The sequence below is a fragment of the Eurosta solidaginis genome, chromosome 2 (assembly GCF_040869045.1).
Source record: "Eurosta solidaginis isolate ZX-2024a chromosome 2, ASM4086904v1, whole genome shotgun sequence".
NCBI lineage: Eukaryota > Metazoa > Arthropoda > Insecta > Diptera > Tephritidae > Eurosta > Eurosta solidaginis.
Genome location: NC_090320.1, coordinates 286,678,685 through 286,701,350, shown reverse-complemented (window position 1 = coordinate 286,701,350; position 22,666 = coordinate 286,678,685). Strand labels below are relative to the sequence as shown.

The window sequence follows — 22,666 nt, the reverse complement described above, 5'->3', positions numbered from 1 at the left end:
CACAACGAAAATATTGTGACACATTTGGCTTTTTCACCAGAATGGTTGATATTTGTACAACTAGTAGAAACTTCTAGATTTCAGGAAACGGGCACAACGAAAATATTGTGACACATTTGGCTTTTTCACCAGAATGGTTGATATTTGTACAACTAGTAGAAACCTCTAGATTTCAGGAAACGGGCACAACGAAAATATTGTGACACATTTGGCTTTTTCACCAGAATGGTTGATATTTGTACAACTAGTAGAACCTTCTATATTTCAGGAAACGGGCACAACGAAAATATTGTGACACATTTGGCTTTTTCGCCAGAATGGTTGATATTTGTACAACTAGTAGAACCTTCTAGATTTCAGGAAACGGGCACAACGAAAATATTGTGACACATTTGGCTTTTTCACCAGAATGGTTGATATTTGTACAACTAGTAGAACCTTCTATATTTCAGGAAACGGGCACAACGAAAATATTGTGACACATTTGGCTTTTTCACCAGAATGGTTGATATTTGTACAACTAGTAGAACCTTCTAGATTTCAGGAAACGGGCACAACGAAAATATTGTAACACATTTGGCTTTTTCACCAGAATGGTTGATATTTGTACAACTAGTAGAACCTTCTAGATTTCAGGAAACGGGCACAACGAAAATATTGTGACACATTTGGCTTTTTCACCAGAATGGTTGATATTTGTACAACTAGTAGAACCTTCTATATTTCAGGAAACGGGCACAACGAAAATATTGTGACACATTTGGCTTTTTCACCAGAATGGTTGATATTTGTACAACTAGTAGAAACTTCTAGATTTCAGGAAACGGGCACAACGAAAATATTGTGACACATTTGGCTTTTTCACCAGAATGGTTGATATTTGTACAACTAGTAGAAACTTCTAGATTTCAGGAAACGGGCACAACGAAAATATTGTGACACATTTGGCTTTTTCACCAGAATGGTTGATATTTGTACAACTAGTAGAACCTTCTATATTTCAGGAAACGGGCACAACGAAAATATTGTGACACATTTGGCTTTTTCACCAGAATGGTTGATATTTGTACAACTAGTAGAACCTTCTAGATTTCAGGAAACGGGCACAACGAAAATATTGTGACACATTTGGCTTTTTCACCAGAATGGTTGATATTTGTACAACTAGTAGAACCTTCTATATTTCAGGAAACGGGCACAACGAAAATATTGTGACACATTTGGCTTTTTCACCAGAATGGTTGATATTTGTACAACTGGTAGAACCTTCTAGATTTCAGGAAACGGGCACAACGAAAATATTGTGACACATTTGGCTTTTTCACCAGAATGGTTGATATTTGTACAACTAGTAGAACCTTCTAGATTTCAGGAAACGGGCACAACGAAAATATTGTGACACATTTGGCTTTTTCACCAGAATGGTTGATATTTGTACAACTAGTAGAACCTTCTATATTTCAGGAAACGGGCACAACGAAAATATTGTGACACATTTGGCTTTTTCAACAGTAAACTTCCATCTCATTTGTTTATTTATTTACATAGTTAATTTGTGCTATTGAATTGAGAATGGTTGATATTTGTACAACTAGTAGAAACTTCTAGATTTCAGGAAACGGGCACAACGAAAATATTGTGACACATTTGGCTTTTTCACCAGAATGGTTGATATTTGTACAACTAGTAGAACCTTCTAGATTTCAGGAAACGGGCACAACGAAAATATTGTGACACATTTGGCTTTTTCACCAGAATGGTTGATATTTGTACAACTAGTAGAAACTTCTAGATTTCAGGAAACGGGCACAACGAAAATATTGTGACACATTTGGCTTTTTCACCAGAATGGTTGATATTTGTACAACTAGTAGAAACTTCTAGATTTCAGGAAACGGGCACAACGAAAATATTGTGACACATTTGGCTTTTTCACCAGAATGGTTGATATTTGTACAACTAGTAGAACCTTCTAGATTTCAGGAAACGGGCACAACGAAAATATTGTGACACATTTGGCTTTTTCACCAGAATGGTTGATATTTGTACAACTAGTAGAACCTTCTATATTTCAGGAAACGGGCACAACGAAAATATTGTGACACATTTGGCTTTTTCAACAGTAAACTTCCATCTCATTTGTTTATTTATTTACATAGTTAATTTGTGCTATTGAATTGAGAATGGTTGATATTTGTACAACTAGTAGAAACTTCTAGATTTCAGGAAACGGGCACAACGAAAATATTGTGACACATTTGGCTTTTTCACCAGAATGGTTGATATTTGTACAACTAGTAGAACCTTCTAGATTTCAGGAAACGGGCACAACGAAAATATTGTGACACATTTGGCTTTTTCACCAGAATGGTTGATATTTGTACAACTAGTAGAACCTTCTAGATTTCAGGAAACGGGCACAACGAAAATATTGTGACACATTTGGCTTTTTCACCAGAATGGTTGATATTTGTACAACTAGTAGAAACTTCTAGATTTCAGGAAACGGGCACAACGAAAATATTGTGACACATTTGGCTTTTTCACCAGAATGGTTGATATTTGTACAACTAGTAGAACCTTCTAGATTTCAGGAAACGGGCACAACGAAAATATTGTGACACATTTGGCTTTTTCACCAGAATGGTTGATATTTGTACAACTAGTAGAACCTTCTAGATTTCAGGAAACGGGCACAACGAAAATATTGTGACACATTTGGCTTTTTCACCAGAATGGTTGATATTTGTACAACTAGTAGAACCTTCTAGATTTCAGGAAACGGGCACAACGAAAATATTGTGACACATTTGGCTTTTTCACCAGAATGGTTGATATTTGTACAACTAGTAGAACCTTCTATATTTCAGGAAACGGGCACAACGAAAATATTGTGACACATTTGGCTTTTTCAACAGTAAACTTCCATCTCATTTGTTTATTTATTTACATAGTTAATTTGTGCTATTGAATTGAGAATGGTTGATATTTGTACAACTAGTAGAAACTTCTAGATTTCAGGAAACGGGCACAACGAAAATATTGTGACACATTTGGCTTTTTCACCAGAATGGTTGATATTTGTACAACTAGTAGAACCTTCTAGATTTCAGGAAACGGGCACAACGAAAATATTGTGACACATTTGGCTTTTTCACCAGAATGGTTGATATTTGTACAACTAGTAGAACCTTCTAGATTTCAGGAAACGGGCACAACGAAAATATTGTGACACATTTGGCTTTTTCACCAGAATGGTTGATATTTGTACAACTAGTAGAAACTTCTAGATTTCAGGAAACGGGCACAACGAAAATATTGTGACACATTTGGCTTTTTCACCAGAATGGTTGATATTTGTACAACTAGTAGAACCTTCTATATTTCAGGAAACGGGCACAACGAAAATATTGTGACACATTTGGCTTTTTCAACAGTAAACTTCCATCTCATTTGTTTATTTATTTACATAGTTAATTTGTGCTATTGAATTGAGAATGGTTGATATTTGTACAACTAGTAGAAACTTCTAGATTTCAGGAAACGGGCACAACGAAAATATTGTGACACATTTGGCTTTTTCACCAGAATGGTTGATATTTGTACAACTAGTAGAACCTTCTAGATTTCAGGAAACGGGCACAACGAAAATATTGTGACACATTTGGCTTTTTCACCAGAATGGTTGATATTTGTACAACTAGTAGAACCTTCTAGATTTCAGGAAACGGGCACAACGAAAATATTGTGACACATTTGGCTTTTTCACCAGAATGGTTGATATTTGTACAACTAGTAGAACCTTCTATATTTCAGGAAACGGGCACAACGAAAATATTGTGACACATTTGGCTTTTTCAACAGTAAACTTCCATCTCATTTGTTTATTTATTTACATAGTTAATTTGTGCTATTGAATTGAGAATGGTTGATATTTGTACAACTAGTAGAAACTTCTAGATTTCAGGAAACGGGCACAACGAAAATATTGTGACACATTTGGCTTTTTCACCAGAATGGTTGATATTTGTACAACTAGTAGAACCTTCTAGATTTCAGGAAACGGGCACAACGAAAATATTGCGACACATTTGGCTTTTTCACCAGAATGGTTGATATTTGTACAACTAGTAGAAACTTGTAGATTTCAGGAAACGGGCACAACGAAAATATTGTGACACATTTGGCTTTTTCACCAGAATGGTTGATATTTGTACAACTAGTAGAACCTTCTAGATTTCAGGAAACGGGCACAACGAAAATATTGTGACACATTTGGCTTTTTCACCAGAATGGTTGATATTTGTACAACTAGTAGAACCTTCTATATTTCAGGAAACGGGCACAACGAAAATATTGTGACACATTTGGCTTTTTCAACAGTAAACTTCCATCTCATTTGTTTATTTATTTACATAGTTAATTTGTGCTATTGAATTGAGAATGGTTGATATTTGTACAACTAGTAGAAACTTCTAGATTTCAGGAAACGGGCACAACGAAAATATTGTGACACATTTGGCTTTTTCACCAGAATGGTTGATATTTGTACAACTAGTAGAACCTTCTAGATTTCAGGAAACGGGCACAACGAAAATATTGTGACACATTTGGCTTTTTCACCAGAATGGTTGATATTTGTACAACTAGTAGAAACTTCTAGATTTCAGGAAACCGGCACAACGAAAATATTGTGACACATTTGGCTTTTTCAACAGAATGGTTGATATTTGTACAACTAGTAGAACCTTCTATATTTCAGGAAACGGGCACAACGAAAATATTGTGACACATTTGGCTTTTTCACCAGAATGGTTGATATTTGTACAACTAGTAGAACCTTCTAGATTTCAGGAAACGGGCACAACGAAAATATTGTGACACATTTGGCTTTTTCACCAGAATGGTTGATATTTGTACAACTAGTAGAACCTTCTAGATTTCAGGAAACGGGCACAACGAAAATATTGTGACACATTTGGCTTTTTCACCAGAATGGTTGATATTTGTACAACTAGTAGAAACTTCTAGATTTCAGGAAACGGGCACAACGAAAATATTGTGACACATTTGGCTTTTTCACCAGAATGGTTGATATTTGTACAACTAGTAGAACCTTCTAGATTTCAGGAAACGGGCACAACGAAAATATTGTGACACATTTGGCGTTTTCACCAGAATGGTTGATATTTGTACAACTAGTAGAAACTTCTTGATTTCAGGAAACCGGCACAACGAAAATATTGTGACACATTTGGCTTTTTCAACAGAATGGTTGATATTTGTACAACTAGTAGAACCTTCTATATTTCAGGAAACGGGCACAACGAAAATATTGTGACACATTTGGCTTTTTCACCAGAATGGTTGATATTTGTACAACTAGTAGAACCTTCTAGATTTCAGGAAACGGGCACAACGAAAATATTGTGACACATTTGGCTTTTTCACCAGAATGGTTGATATTTGTACAACTAGTAGAACCTTCTATATTTCAGGAAACGGGCACAACGAAAATATTGTGACACATTTGGCTTTTTCACCAGAATGGTTGATATTTGTACAACTAGTAGAACCTTCTAGATTTCAGGAAACGGGCACAACGAAAATATTGTGACACATTTGGCTTTTTCAACAGAATGGTTGATATTTGTACAACTAGTAGAACCTTCTATATTTCAGGAAACGGGCACAACGAAAATATTGTGACACATTTGGCTTTTTCACCAGAATGGTTGATATTTGTACAACTAGTAGAACCTTCTAGATTTCAGGAAACGGGCACAACGAAAATATTGTGACACATTTGGCTTTTTCACCAGAATGGTTGATATTTGTACAACTAGTAGAACCTTCTATATTTCAGGAAACGGGCACAACGAAAATATTGTGACACATTTGGCTTTTTCAACAGTAAACTTCCATCTCATTTGTTTATTTATTTACATAGTTAATTTGTGCTATTGAATTGAGAATGGTTGATATTTGTACAACTAGTAGAAACTTCTAGATTTCAGGAAACGGGCACAACGAAAATATTGTGACACATTTGGCTTTTTCAACAGTAAACTTCCGTATCATTTGTTTATATATTTGCATAGTTAATTTTTGCTATTGAATTGAGAATGTTTGATATTTGTACAACTAGTAGAAACTTCTAGATTTCAGGAAACGGGCACAACGAAAATATTGTGACACATTTGGCTTTTTCACCAGAATGGTTGATACTTGTACAACTAGTAGAACCTTCTAGATTTCAGGAAACGGGCACAACGAAAATATTGTGACACATTTGGCTTTTTCAACAGTAAACTTCCATCTCATTTGTTTATTTATTTACATAGTTAATTTGTGCTATTGAATTGAGAATGGTTGATATTTGTACAACTAGTAGAAACTTCTAGATTTCAGGAAACGGGCACAACGAAAATATTGTGACACATTTGGCTTTTTCACCAGAATGGTTGATATTTGTACAACTAGTAGAACCTTCTAGATTTCAGGAAACGGGCACAACGAAAATATTGTGACACATTTGGCTTTTTCACCAGAATGGTTGATATTTGTACAACTAGTAGAAACTTCTAGATTTCAGGAAACGGGCACAACGAAAATATTGTGACACATTTGGCTTTTTCACCAGAATGGTTGATATTTGTACAACTAGTAGAACCTTCTAGATTTCAGGAAACGGGCACAACGAAAATATTGTGACACATTTGGCTTTTTCACCAGAATGGTTGATATTTGTACAACTAGTAGAACCTTCTATATTTCAGGAAACGGGCACAACGAAAATATTGTGACACATTTGGCTTTTTCAACAGTAAACTTCCATCTCATTTGTTTATTTATTTACATAGTTAATTTGTGCTATTGAATTGAGAATGGTAGATATTTGTACAACTAGTAGAAACTTCTAGATTTCAGGAAACGGGCACAACGAAAATATTGTGACACATTTGGCTTTTTCACCAGAATGGTTGATATTTGTACAACTAGTAGAACCTTCTAGATTTCAGGAAACGGGCACAACGAAAATATTGTGACACATTTGGCTTTTTCACCAGAATGGTTGATATTTGTACAACTAGTAGAAACTTCTAGATTTCAGGAAACCGGCACAACGAAAATATTGTGACACATTTGGCTTTTTCACCAGAATGGTTGATATTTGTACAACTAGTAGAACCTTCTATATTTCAGGAAACGGGCACAACGAAAATATTGTGACACATTTGGCTTTTTCAACAGTAAACTTCCATATCATTTGTTTATATATTTGCATAGTTAATTTGTGCTATTGAATTGAGAATGTTTGATATTTGTACAACTAGTAGAAACTTCTAGATTTCAGGAAACGGGCACAACGAAAATATTGTGACACATTTGGCTTTTTCACCAGAATGGTTGATATTTGTACAACTAGTAGAACCTTCTAGATTTCAGGAAACGGGCACAACGAAAATATTGTGACACATTTGGCTTTTTCACCAGAATGGTGGATATTTGTACAACTAGTAGAACCTTCTAGATTTCAGGAAACGGGCACAACGAAAATATTGTGACACATTTGGCTTTTTCAACAGTAAACTTCCATATCATTTGTTTATATATTTGCATAGTTAATTTGTGCTATTGAATTGAGAATGGTTGATATTTGTACAACTAGTAGAAACTTCTAGATTTCAGGAAACGGGCACAACGAAAATATTGTGACACATTTGGCTTTTTCACCAGAATGGTTGATATTTGTACAACTAGTAGAACCTTCTAGATTTCAGGAAACGGGCACAACGAAAATATGGTGACACATTTGGCTTTTTCACCAGAATGGTTGATATTTGTACAACTAGTAGAAACTTCTAGATTTCAGGAAACGGGCACAACGAAAATATTGTGACACATTTGGCTTTTTCACCAGAATGGTTGATATTTGTACAACTAGTAGAACCTTCTAGATTTCAGGAAACGGGCACAACGAAAATATTGTGACACATTTGGCTTTTTCAACAGTAAACTTCCATCTCATTTGTTTATTTATTTACATAGTTAATTTGTGCTATTGAATTGAGAATGGTTGATATTTGTACAACTAGTAGAACCTTCTAGATTTCAGGAAACGGGCACAACGAAAATATTGTGACACATTTGGCTTGTTCAACAGTAATTTCCATATGATTTGTTTATGTATTTGCACAGCTAATTTGTGCTATTGAATTGAGAATGATTGATATTTGCATAATTCTCATGTGGCTTGGACGTGCCTATTAAAAATGTTTTATTTACAAAGCTAGCAGCTGGCGTTCGAGCACTCAATATCAATATGCTGGTTTGCACCTACACCTCACCTATTTACCTGCAGAAAGCGCTTCGCAGAGTAGCATACACGGTTTATTAATAATTTTAATAAAGAGCGAACACACCCGTTAAGAGCTGTTCAATCAACTAACATATGCCGCCCGAGCACTAAATAAAAGTATGCTGATACCTACACATATTTGTGCACTCCGTCGGCACTTTCCTTTTGGTGAAAATATGTTTACAATTTCTTATCTCCTCTTTTAGGCTTAAAAGTAGCTAACTGTGGTGATATTGTATGCCCGTTTTTAGCAACCAAGCGGCATAAATGATTCTCCATTAAATTTTGACATTCCCATAAGAAAGTAGTGACAAATTAGTAAAACAAAACCTGATGGGCAAACATTATAAAATAGAGCACTTAGAAAGTTTAACGCTAAGGTGCTATATCTAATTGTAACTTAGACAACATTTACGCATTCCTACTCATTTTCGTATGTTCCATCCCCTAGAAAAAGATCATTTTCTATAAAATTTTCACGTTTCTCTTTTGTTTTGTGCATCCAGTTAGAGATTACACTTTAGAGGCGTAAATTTTTCTACAAAAAGAAATCTGCATCTCTAAAATTTTATCATAATTACCGATTATATTGGAAATCTAGTTATTTAGTTAACGATTAGAAGTTAAATATGAAAAAAAAAGATAATCTCGTTATATGTAAACTAGATCATAGTTTCCTACCAGCACAAATTGGTCGTGTGTCTAAAAATAAGATACCCCATACGTAGGAAGGCCATATACGGTTGTCATCTAAGCAGGCAGGTCATTTCGGTATACCGCCATAATTGACTAGTGAGTCTCTCTTTTCCGCAAAACCTATAAAATATTTCTGGTTCAAGAAATGCACTGAGTTTGCTATATTCTGCTGAAGCTTCTTAATGAAAGTTAATGGGAAACTTTTGACGGTCACATTTGTAAGAGCTAGTTCGTTTCAGCACCAAAAGCATGCCTTTATTTTATATATATAAGAATGTGAAGAATAAAAAGAATGTGTCTTAAGGATTTAGAATAATCTAGCAACTTGGCGATGTTGGGATATTATGGACCCCTTGCAATTATTTTTATACTCAGTTGAGCAGAGCTCACAGAGTATATTAAGTTTGATTGGATAACGGTTGGTTGTACATATATAAAGGAATCGAGATAGATATAGACTTCCATATATCAAAATAATCAGGATCGAAAAAAAATTTGATTGAGCCATGTCCGTCCGTCCGTCCGTCCGTCCGTTAACACGATAACTTGAGTAAATTTTGAGGTATCTTGATGAAATTTGGTATGTAGGTTCCTGAGCACTCATCTCAGATCGGTATTTAAAATGAACGATATCGGACTATAAACACGCCCACTTTTTCGATATCGAAAATTTCGAAAAACAGAAAAAGTGCGATAATTCATTACAAAAGACCGATAAAGCGACGAAACTTGGTAGATGAGTTGAACATATGACGCAAAATAGAAAATTAGTAAAATTTTGGACAATGGGCGTGGCACCGCCCCCTTTTAAAAGAAGGTAATTTAAAATTTTTGCAAGCTGTAATTTGGCAGTCGTTGAAGATATCTTGATGAAATTTGGCAGGAACATTACGCCTATTACTATATGTACGCTTAATAAAAATTAGCAAAATCGGAGAAGGACCACGCCCACTTTTAAAAAAAAATTTTTTTTAAAGTAAAATTTTAACAAAAAATTGAATATCTTTACAGTATATAAGTAAATTATGTCAAGATTCAACTCCAGTAATGATATGGTGCAACAAAATACAAAAATAAAAGAAAATTTAAAAATGGGCGTGGCTCCGCCCTTTTTCATTTAATTTGTCTAGGATACTTTTAACGCCATAAGTCGAACAAAAATTAACCAATCCTTTTGAAATTTGGTAGGGGCATAGATTTTATGGCGTTAACTGTTTTCTGTGAAAATGGGCGAAATCGGTTGATGCCACGCCCAGTTTTTATACACAGTCGTCCGTCTGTCCTTCCGCATGGCCGTTAACACGATAACTTGAGCAAAAATCGATATATCTTTACTAAACTCAGTTCACGTACTTATCTGGACCCACTTTATCTTGGTATGAAAAACGAATGAAATCCGACTATAACCACGCCCACTTTTTCAATATCGAAAATTGCGAAAAATGAAAAAAATGCCATAATTCTATACCAAATACGAAAAAAGGGATGAAACATGGTAAGGTAAGGATTGTTTTATTGACGCGAAATAGAACTTTAGAAAAAACTTTATAAAATGGTTGTGACACCTACCATATAAAGTAGAAGAAAATGAAAAAGTTCTACAGGGCGAAATAAAAAACCCTTAAAATCTTGGCAGGTATTACATACATAAATAAATTAGCGGTATCCAAGAGATGATGTTCTGGGTCACCTTGGTCCACATTTTGGTCGATATATGGAAAACGCCTTCACATATACAACTACCACCACTCCCTTTTAAAACTCTCATTAATACCTTTAATTTGATACCCATATCGTACAAACTCATTCTAGAGTCACCCCTGGTCCACCTTTATGGCGATATTTCGAAAAGGCGAACACCTATAGAACGAAGGCCCACTCCCTTTTAAAAATACTCATTAACACCTTTCATTTGATACCCATATTGCACAAACGAATTCTAGAGTCACCCCTGGCCCACCTTTATGACGATATCTCGAAACGGCGTCCACCTATGGAACTAAGGATTACTCCCTCTTAAAATACTCATTAACTCCTTTCCTTTGATACCCATATCGTACAAACGCATTCTAGAGTCACACCTGGTCCATCTTTATGGCGATATCTCTAAAAGGCGTCCACCTATAGAACTAAGGCCCACTCCTTCTTAAAATTCTCATTAACTCCTTTCGTTTGATACCCATATTGCACAAACGAATTCTAGAGTCACCCCTGGTCCACCTTTATGGCGATACCTCGAAAATGCGTCCACCTATAGAACTAAGGCCCACTCCCTCTTAAAATACTCATTAACTCCTTTCGTTTGATACCCATATTGCACAAACGAATTCTAGAGTCACCCCTGGCCCACCTTTATGGCGATATCTCGAAACGGCGTCCACCTATAGAACTAAGGCCCACTCCCTCATAAAATACTCTTTAATGCCTTTCATTTGATACACATGTCATACAAACACATTCCAGGGTTTCCCTCGGTTCATTTTCCTACATGGTTATTTTCCCTTATGTTGTCACCTTAGCTCTCAACTGAGTATGTAATGTTCGGTTACACCCGAACTTAACCTTCCTTACTTGTTAACATTAAGATTAGCTCTTTGATGGATCGGGCGCTTCGGGATATGCATACCTCGTCACCTAATGTTGGGTTGAAAGTCAACGCGGAGAAGACGGATATGGTCTTATTTACAAAGAGGTACAAGGTCCCAACTTGCACCAGGCCTAAGTAATAGGGGTGACCCTACAGGAGAAACCTTGCACAAAATATCTAGGAATCATCCTAGACAGTAAGCTGTCATGGAAACTCAACGTGGAGGAGTGGGTGACGAAGGCCTCAACGGCACTTTATGCATGTAAAAGAATGCTTGGGTGTACGTGAGGCATATCGCCCTCTCTTTCTCATTGGGTGTTTACAGCGATTGTAAGCCCTATTCTATACTATCGAGTTCTTGTTTGGTGGAAAGAACACAAAGAACAATCTACCTCAAAAAATTAGGGGATGTATGCAGAATATCAATGCTTAGCATTTCGGGAGCCCTAAAAACAACCCCAAAGCACTGCATGCCATTCTGCAAATTTCACCTGTAGTCCTCGTAGCAAAGAACATAGCCTTAACAACCGCAACCAGGCACAGTGCCTCGCGGCAGCTTGAGCGCCGACCATACGGCCATAGCAGTATAGCGTCATTAATTACAGGACGAACAGACTACTTGATTCCCTATCTGCGCTTCGGGGGAGTGTAGCATTATGCGCTACCGGATTACTGTAGCGTTTTCCAAGCGGAAATATTAGCCGTAACCAAAGCAGTAGAAACTCTGGAAGAGAATAGTTTGAGCTGCAACAGTGTTAACATTTACATTGACCGTCAAGCAGCAATTGAGGCAATAATCTCGCATAGCACAGCATCTAAATGCATGGTAGAGTGTAAGCAGTCTCTGGAGAGAATCCGGACAGGGAGAAGCATACAGCTATATTGGGTCCTAGGGCATATGGGAATAGATGGGAACTAGCGAAAAAGGGCGAAACGATCGGCCACGTTCTGCGCTCGTGCCCTGCACTTGCCAGGCTAAGACTCCAGCTATTAGGAGTGATACAGCTGTCAGATCTAGAAGCAGCAAATGGCTTAAGTCTTAGGAAGCTTCTAGTATTTGCAAAGAGGACGGAGTTATTTTATAACATAGGTCCTGGTTTTTGATAGGGTTCTTCAGTTTGGTCGTTAAAACAAACTTCTGGTAACACTACGATCTCAATCAGTCTATGTGAGGTCCTCATGGACCGGCCAGTTCAACCTAACCTAAGAAGATTTCATCAAATTTATGTTGCTCAACATGAGTGAGTTTTCTCGTTGGCAGCTTTTCAAGGTCAGTAAATGACATTTGCCATACGAAACAGACTTTATTCTGTGACTACCAATAGTGCTTTGAAATCACCAAAATTTTTACTTAGTTTCAAAACTATATTTTTTCGACCAAGCCAAGAATTCCCAATAATTTCAATATAATTTGCGGACCCCTTCGATAATATTTTCGAAATCAAAAGGAGTTCATCCCATTGAATTTCAAAATAAATAAGGATCAGTTTTTGGGGCTCAACTAAGGCTCCGAAATAAATCAATACCTAAAGAAACATGATCAGAAAAATAAACAGTTTCGGGTACTTGTGACTCGTTTGGTATAGCTTACTTTTCCGAAACTGTTTACTTTTTCAAAACAATTTTAAGAAATTTTTAGAAACGGACTACTTTCATGGTACCGTTTACTTTAAAAATATCTGAGTCAGTTTTTATAACTTATTACTTTTTGAGAACAACTTACTCTTTCGTTACAGTAACTCTTTACAATCGATCCAACTTTCGATACCGTGTCTTCTTTTGGAAGCGCGACTATTCTTTCAAAACCAATTATTCTTTGAGAACCGATTATTATTTCAAAACTAATTCTTCCAGAATCAACTATTCATACAAACAATATAATTCTTTCGAAAGCATTTACTGTTCCCATCCCGATAATTCTTTCAATATCTAATATTTCACCAGTACCGGTGATTACTTCAGAATTGTTTTATCTTTTAAAAACGATTATGGTCTTACCATCGATTATTCTTTCTGAACCGTTTATCTTTCGGAAGCGATAACTCCTTCAGAATTTATTTTTTTTTTTCAAAGACGATTATTCTTTCAGGACCGATTTTCCTTGGTCACAGTTAGAAGCGAGCGTCTTCTGATACTGGTTAAATTTTTGGCGCAGTTTAAGATTTTTGTAGATAGATAGTCCCAAAACGCGCACACTTACACATACATATATAAGTATTTGTGTATTCAAGATGCCATTTCATTGTTTAGCTAATGCAAACAGCTTAAATCCTCCTAATAAATACAAACAAACACATACACACTTGAGTATACAAAAGCGCAAGTACGCACATAAGGAGGCTGGCCAGTGTATGGAATTCATATACATACATATAGGTGAGAAGATACTGTTTTAGTCGCATTGACTTCTAAGTAGCAAATACTATAACAATAACGAAAAACAACGTTTATAGCACTTGAAAAGCAGCAGCTGTTGCAGCTACTCAAACGTACATAGCCATCTAAGATTACAAATACGCACATACATACAAACTAATGCATGTGTCAAAATCAAGGGAGCGGTGCACATATTACAGAATTCAGCAACTAAAAGACGACGTTTGTATGCGTGTGTTAGTGTTTATGCTGTTTGATGTGGGACAGCGGTGAAAATTATACGCGTCACTTGTGTGTTAAATCTCATTGAAGGTCAGAACCAAAACGAGGATAGAGCAACAACGATTGGAAAGTATAAGCGGAAGCAGTTGCACTTGCTACAGCAACATATGTTAAAGTGAGCTAAGCTTAGCGGAAAACTCAATTGTGTATGTGTGTGTGTGTGTGTGTGACGGCAGCAATCAGCAAATGCACGTAATGTGATTGGCAAGTCGTGCAAATCGTTGGTCACAGGAGCATACGAGTTAACAACCGCTATTGACGTTGTTGCTTGCACACAACTAATGACTGTGGCAACATATTTTGAGTTGACAAAAAAAAAGCACGATGACTCCACAGACCGCTTATTCACATATTGGATGCGCCTTCCATTTGGCTTATTTTATTTTAAGATCGCGGGTTCGAATCGAGCTCAAGGCCTAACAATAATTTTTTATCATTATTATTGTTATGATAAATTTTTTCTTAATTGAAAAAATTTTTAAATTAGAATAGAAGAAAGAAAAAATTAGACAACTGCCAAAGCTCGTTGTATAGATCCATTTCGGGAACTGCTAAATTCCTTCATCGGCAACGTTTAGGCGCCGCTGCTATAACCATTCAGCCATCACACCGGTTTTTTGTTTGTCTTCATTAATCCTACTTCTATTCTGGTTCGTGCCAATTGATATTCACAACACTGCGACATCTGTTGCAGAATGGCTGTGAAAATTGGACTTGTTTGTTGGCAATGCTGCCATAGTGTCATATTTTATTGACACTTTTTCCCCGTGCTCTGGGATGTATTAACAATTTTTGTTGTTATATCGGCCTACTGATTTTAAGATCGCGGGTTCGAATCGAGCTCAAGGCCTAACAATAATTTTTTTTTATCATTATTATTGTTATGATAAATTTTTTCTTAATTGAAAAAATTTTTAAATTAGAATAGAAGAAAGAAAAAATTTAGACAACTGTCAATTAAGAAAAAATTTATCATAACAATAATAATCATAAAAAATTATTGTTAGGCCTTGAGCTCGATCCGAACCCGCGATCTTAAAATCAGTAGGCCGATATAACAACAAAAATTCTTATTTTATTTTGTAATATTTTTTGTTTCGCGATGCCAAGTGCCGTCAAAGCAAGCACTCGACTTATATAACTCTAAAGGGCAAAGACACAAGTTTTCTTATATATTAAACGTAAAAGAATGTGGAGACGTGTCAGGTGGTTTGTTTTTCTGTTTAACTTGCCGCTCTGCGCTTTCAACCGCCAGTTTTCTAGCGCTAAGCTTATGTGCTCAACATCTTCCGTCTTTTAGATGCCCAGACAAGATTTCCACTCACTATCATCTTCTTCAAATACCATTATACCACTTGAAAATGGCTTATAGTGACATTCATATCCATTACAGCACTTGTATTTGAAAAAGGTGGTGAATGCATTTTGTTAATTGCAAAATGTAGAAAGCATAACTAAACAGCTGTTTAATGATATAATAATATTTATTATACTCAGCTGAGCAGAGCTCACAGAGTATATTAAGTTTGTTCGCATAACGGTAATCCATAACGGCATAAACTAATAGAAATATATACAGACTTCCATATATAAAAATGATCTGGACGAAAAAAGAGATTCATTTAGCTATGTCCGTCCGTAAACAGGACAACTTGAGTAAATTTTTACATATCTAGATGAAATTTGCTATGTGAGTTCCTGGGCACTCATCACAGATCGCTATTTAAAATTAACGAACACGGACTATTACCACGCCCACTTTTTCGATATCGATAATTTCGAAAAACCGAAAACGTGCGATAATTCATTACCAAAGACGAATAAAGCGATAAAACTTTGGAGGTGGGTTGACCTTATAACGCAGAATAGAAAATTAGTAAAATTTTGGACAATGGGCGCGGCACCGCCCAGTTTTAAAAGAAGGTAATTTAAAAGTTTTGCAAGCCGTAATTTGGCAGTCGTCGAAGATATCATCATTTGCAAGAACGTTACTCGTATTACTATATGTGTGCTAAATAAAAATTAGCAAAATCGGATGACGAACACGCCCACTTTAAAAAAAAAATATTTTAAAAGTCAAATTTTAACAAAAAATTTAATAAATTTACAGTATACAATTCCACTAGCAGACCCCGCAGACAGTGTTCTGCCCTAAATTTGGTCTATCTGCATACATTTTAATAAGCTTTTTCCGTCTAACTTTGCCCTCTTCACTTTTTCTTAATCACTCCTCCCTCCATCTTTTTCGATTCATCTATCTCTATCTTCGTCTCACTCTATCTCTTTCTCAGTCTCCCTCTCATTCCCTCTTTTATCTTCTCTCAACTTCTTCTCATTCTTCCGAGTCCCAGTCCCACTCCGAGTCTCAGTCTCAGTCCTAGTCCTAATCACAGTCCCAGTCCGTCTATGGTCTACTTCCCCGGAAAAAGTATCGTAAATACTACTAATACAGGCAAATTAATATACCAAATTTGAGACAAATCGCATACGGCATATGTAAATAGGTATGTGGGTATTATTAATTCATGTCAATGTTTCGGCTTCACATGCATATTTAACAGTTTTGCCAGGTTGATGCGACTAAATCGAATATCACAATGAAAATTACTTTAAAGATCTAAGCAACAGCTTTCTTTGATATCCATATTACACACACATACCAGGGGTATCCGGGTCCACGAGACCCTAGTCACCCAGCGGTATACAAATTACTCAATACTAGAGCACACATCAGCAGCTTAAATTTGATAACCGTAATGCAAAAACAAATCCTAGTGTTACCCTGATCCACCTTTTGGCTTATATCTCGAGACTCTAGTCACCAATAGGTATGAAAACTACCCTGTACTAAAGCACTCAACAACAGCTTTCATTTGTTATCCATATTGTATAAACACATTCTAGGGGTACCCGGGTCCACGTATTGGCGATAGTCCTATCAACGCGTACACTGGCCTTTCGTGGTCGTCCACTTCGAAAATGAAAGCATATTTAATATATTTCGCCCATAGCATTTTAAGAATAATTAACTGTAATATAATCCGCCTACTATTTCCATATTTTGCGTGATTATTCCTTCGTAAACAATTATATTAATTTTGTTCTTCAAGGATAAAACTATTACTATTATGAAACACTGTTGCTTTTATGCAAACTGCTAGGAGCTTTCCAGCTTTTTCGCCTTAAGATACCACCAAATGAGTTAAGGAATTGTCAATAGCCGTGTTTTTTTATACACATAAACGTCTATACTTTATATGGATTGCTGAGCGTCGAACTTTAAATACACCTCTGAAATTGCTGCGCATAAAATATGTACTATTAAATTTCAATACGCATTATACTCAGATGTAACTGAAATATGTGTCTTGGTTTCACCTTCTACACTAATTCTATGTATTCTATGTGTGTCCACAATTCATCGCAAATGATTTAGCTATATGTTATACACAGAAATACAACAGAGCGTTGTGTCTCCGCTTTTCAGTACACCCTGTGGCTGTAGCTAGTTGTTTAACCACTGCCGCTAGATGGGTCTCCCCAGCATTATCTAAGCGAGGATAGGCGTTTTTTTCACGCGCAAAAAAAAACACGGCTAATGTTAAACACAATAACTAAGAAGTTTCGTTACATAGCTGTAATGACCGTAGAAACGATGTAACAGGGAACACATTCCCTGCAAAAATCGTTGGATCATGTGGTCCACTGGAGTACTTACCATTATACTCCACTGTAATGCAGCAATGGACCAACTGATGTTTCTACACGAACATATTGTAAGCCGATCATTGCTCGTTTTTAACGATTGTAATCACTACACGATGTTTATTGGACTGTGGGTACTCCATGGATTACTCTGACGTAATGCGGAGCTGGAGTATATGGTCCAGTCCTAGGACATCGCAATGTTAATTGGACCATATTTTTTGGTCCATAGCGAGTACTCCATACATGCATGCATGGAGTACTCGCGATTTTTGCAGAGATTGTCATCGGCTTTATTTATGAGCGTAATTGTAAGTCGAAAACTAAAGAAAATTTTGCAGTAAGCACTTAGGCTAAGTTAAAAGCTTTCAAACTAAAAAACGACTGTTTTTTTTATATCCTCTGTCAAAGATATCAACAGAGAAATCTAGTTGCCCGAAAGGTGATAGTATTTAAAATGACTGAGTATAACGCTGTTTTTACTGTATTAAAAAAAAAAAACCTTGTAGTTTGTCAATTCTAATACTAATTCTAATAATAAAAAAATTCTCCATAAGCATTGTTAATTGTTATTATTTCCTTGGCAAATCACAGCACATAATCAAATAATCAAATGAAGCACTTTTCAAATTAAATGCTCTCAAACGCTGTAATTTTCACATCACGAAATATTAAGCACTAACACTTTTTAATGTGTGAATTTAAATACGACCATTAAGAAGAGTGAATGAGATTGGGCTGGCATGCGATGTAAAATTTAGTGAAAGCTTACAAAATGAATAAATACTATAACCAACACATATCTACCACTTAAATGCATATAGCATATGCGTGAGACTATGCATCCTCGTTTTAGAAAGTCATTAAACTGTTTGTGTGCCTTAAAGTAGGCCACACAACATAACAAGTAGTCAGAGAACTTTCTAAAGTTTGCGTATCATGCAAAGATTTGTAAATTAATTGATTTAGGTAGAACATTGAGGAAGTATTTTAGATATGGATTGTAGATCCTAATGTTCGTTTTATTATTTTTAATGCATTCATAAATTTTTTCAAGCATACGCCACTTTTGCTCCAGCGGTTCTTCACTCAACACATAAGTTCAAAGTAAACACACATATTTCACTTAATATGTTAATTGTATTCTAGTTCCTCTATTTTCCGCATAGCGCTCTTAAATGTACGCGTGGATTTGCTATACTTTTAAAATGCTACTAAAATACCATACGTACCAATAAAACTGCCATAAAAATGTTGAGTGGTCTTGACTTACAATTGGCTCAAGCTTCTCTAGAATTCATTCAAACATTTACGCATACTCTTAGTATATCTTCCAATTTAGGTGGAAACTCAGACAACTCAGCTGCATTTGGCAACAAATAGCAGAAATACTACAAAACTCGAGCTACTGAACTACTCTCTTTGTTTGTCATTGATGGACGTATAACATTTGTTTAGCATTTCGTTGGCAAAGTGCTAGCTGACAGCACTGCTTGACGTTGTGTTGATTTGTTTTCCCCAGCGGGTCACATCGGGGAAAACAACATGAATTGTGACAATGCTTTAACGCAACAAAGCAGCAATTTAAACTCATTCAAAGGTGTTTCAATTTCAACACGAAATAATTGCATGAGATTTCAAGTGTTGATTCTATTAAGACTCTCAGGTGATTTAAAAGTGGTTATTGTCAGAATTTTGTTCAAATAGATAGTTAAATGCGAGAAAAGAATATTTGAATTTTTTTGAAACTTAGTTGTATATAAACTGAAAACGAAATGTTTTTTGAGCTTTCCTAACAAAGCACTTAGGCGATAGGTTTTAAAGTGCAAGTGACGCCGCTTTTAAGCACAAAAAGCATTTTTGTTTTCCTTCGTCAAATTTTTGAAATTCATAAGGACCCAACTGCTCGGGCGCCACTTAAAGAATTCTAGTGATTCAACACGCAACAATTTAAAGGCCGATGAAAAGTAAAACTCCAGGAATTTTATTCACTTAGCAGCCAAAAATTAATGAGCCAACTCGATCATAAGTAAAACATTTATCTGAACGTTTCCTGCTCGGGCGCCACTTACAAATATTAGATTTTTAATGCTAAAAATCCGCATGGGCCGATTCGCTTATAAGTGAAACACTTTAAGTTTGTCTATTTTAGCTCGGGTGCCACTTCAGGGATCATAGAGCTTTAATAATAAAAACAGGTATGGCTCACCTGTAATTAAAGTTTAACCCTTTATATTTGGTAAATTTAAGTGTTACAAACGCATTAAGCCACGTCATGCCTTAGTTGTTGTAAAGCTTATCCCAATTTCTTTTTATCATATTTCCTTTATGGACAGTACATACTACGTGTGTCATCATGTGGTAAAGTTATGCGTTGGCAAGCCGGTTTCAAAGAAATTTCGTGTTGTTGCTTTTGTTCTATTTATAGAACTACAACGAATTAACCAATGTTGTCTATTCTCTTCAACCATCGTAGGATTGCGGCTTCAAATCCCACTCCCGGGATAATAGGCTTTGAAGAGATTTACAAGTTATAATCGAAACAGCTGTCGCCTTGTCCGTCCTGGTATCAGGTTCTTTAAATTTTCCGAAATTATTAAATAAATTATACATTAGAAATTGCTTCAAATAAATATTACTCAATTGTTATTGCTAGGGCCCCACGCAAAGGCTATAGAATACGTAGCTTCACGACTTAAAGCAAAGCTCTTTAAAACTTTTCTCTCCCTACTCGGGCACCATTTAAAGAAACCAAAATCTAGAACATATAAAAATTAATGAGTCAGGTCGTACCAAAGTTACATATATGGGTAACATTTTAAAGATCCAAGAACCTTAATACTAAAATATGAATGGCCTAACTTCCCCCAAGGAACAACACCTCAAGGATGCTAGATCTTTATAACTAAAAAAAATTTTAATAGGTTCGTTACGAAACGAAATACTCTAAATTTGGTTGCGAGCTGTTTCTTCCTCGCGCACCTAGACCTAGACTTAAATTAAAAAAAAAATACTTTAAAATCTGTGACTGTATAGTTCTTCTGCAGTGCTACTTAGTGGATTCTAGATCCTTGTTGCTGATCAGCTCACCTGTACGCAAAACATTTAAAACTCCCTTACTGAGTGGGCGCCACTTAAAACATTCCATCCCATTCTGAACATAAAATAAAAAAATGAAAAAAAATGTTCCATTAAACGGTTTTATTGAAGACAATACTTACATGAAGTAATACTAATACTAAAAGCTAGAAAATTAGGTCCTAGGTACTAGGTCCTAGGTACTAGTCATCACACCCCTCATCAATCAAAGGCGTTGATCAGACAATTAAATAAAAGCGTTGAGCGCGTGAAATTTCTAACATTGTGAGGCATAGCATAACCGGATTAAGGTTCAGTTGGTCTTATATATGTAGATCATATATATAGATCACATAATTAATTTGCGAACAAATATATCTTAATAAGTGGAGTATGTGTATTTTTCCGTATTTAATCTGGTTTTATGGTAGTAAACAATAGATCACATAATTAGTTTGCGAACAAATATAACTTAATAAGTGGGGTATGTGTGCTTTTCCGTATTTAATCTGGTTTTATGGTAGTAAACAATAGATCACATAATTAGTTTGCGAACAAATATATCTTAATAAGTGGAGTATGTGTGCTTTTCCGTATTTAATCTGGTTTTATGGTAGTAAACAATAGATCACATAATTAGTTTGCGAACAAATATATCTTAATAAATGGAGTATGTGTGCTTTTCCGTATTTAATCTGGTTTTATGGTAGTAAACAAAAGATCACATAATTAGTTTGCGAACAAATATATCTTAATAAGTGGAGTATGTGTGCTTTTCCGTATTTAATCTGGTTTTATGGTAGTAAACAATAGACCACATAATTAGTTTGCGAACAAATATAACTTAATAAGTGGGGTATGTGTGCTTTTCCGTATTTAATCTGGTTTTATGGTAGTAAACAAAAGATCACATAATTAGTTTGCGAACAAATATATCTTAATAAGTGGAGTATGTGTGCTTTTCCGTATTTAATCTGGTTTTATGGTAGTAAACAATAGATCACATAATTAGTTTGCGAACAAATATATCTTAATAAGTGGAGTATGTGTGCTTTTCCCTATTTAATCTGGTTTTATGGTAGTATACAATAGATCACATAATTAGTTTGCGAACAAATATATCTTAATAAGTGGAGTATGTGTGCTTTTCCGTATTTAATCTGGTTTTATGGTAGTAAACAATAGATCACATAATTAGTTTGCGAACAAATATATCTTAATAAGTGGAGTATGTGTGCTTTTCCGTATTTAATCTGGTTTTATGGTAGTAAACAATAGATCACATAATTAGTTTGCGAACAAATATATCTTAATAAGTGGAGTATGTGTGCTTTTCCGTATTTAATCTGGTTTTATGGTAGTATACAATAGATCACATAATTAGTTTGCGAACAAATATATCTTAATAAGTGGAGTATGTGTGCTTTTCCGTATTTAATCTGGTTTTATGGTAGTAAACAATAGACCACATAATTAGTTTGCGAGCAAATATAACTTAATAAGTGGAGTATGTGTGCTTTTCCGTATTTAATCTGGTTTTATGGTAGTAAACAATAGATCACATAATTAGTTTGCGAACA

At 35.5% G+C, this 22,666-nt stretch overlaps 2 protein-coding genes across 19 annotated transcripts in view; one reads left to right on the top strand and one right to left on the bottom strand.

The window, feature by feature from the left end:
- eys (eyes shut) overlaps positions 1-22,666 on the top strand; it is a 457,691-nt gene that overhangs the window by 119,072 nt on the left and 315,953 nt on the right. The window lies entirely within an intron of this gene.
- LOC137241108 (uncharacterized) overlaps positions 1-22,666 on the bottom strand; it is a 471,192-nt gene that overhangs the window by 136,699 nt on the left and 311,827 nt on the right. Inside the window, exon 1 of one of the 15 annotated variants that reach the window (XM_067768352.1) lies at positions 20,218-20,239. The exons of 10 other annotated variants lie outside the window; for them this stretch is intronic. The gene's annotated coding sequence lies outside the window, so the exon portion shown is untranslated. Of the gene's footprint in view, positions 1-13,643; positions 13,747-18,815; positions 19,048-19,070; positions 19,208-19,281; positions 19,408-20,217; positions 20,240-22,666 lie in introns of those variants that run through there. 4 more of the 15 variants (XM_067768354.1, XM_067768353.1, XM_067768349.1 and 1 more) reach the window with 4 other exon arrangements.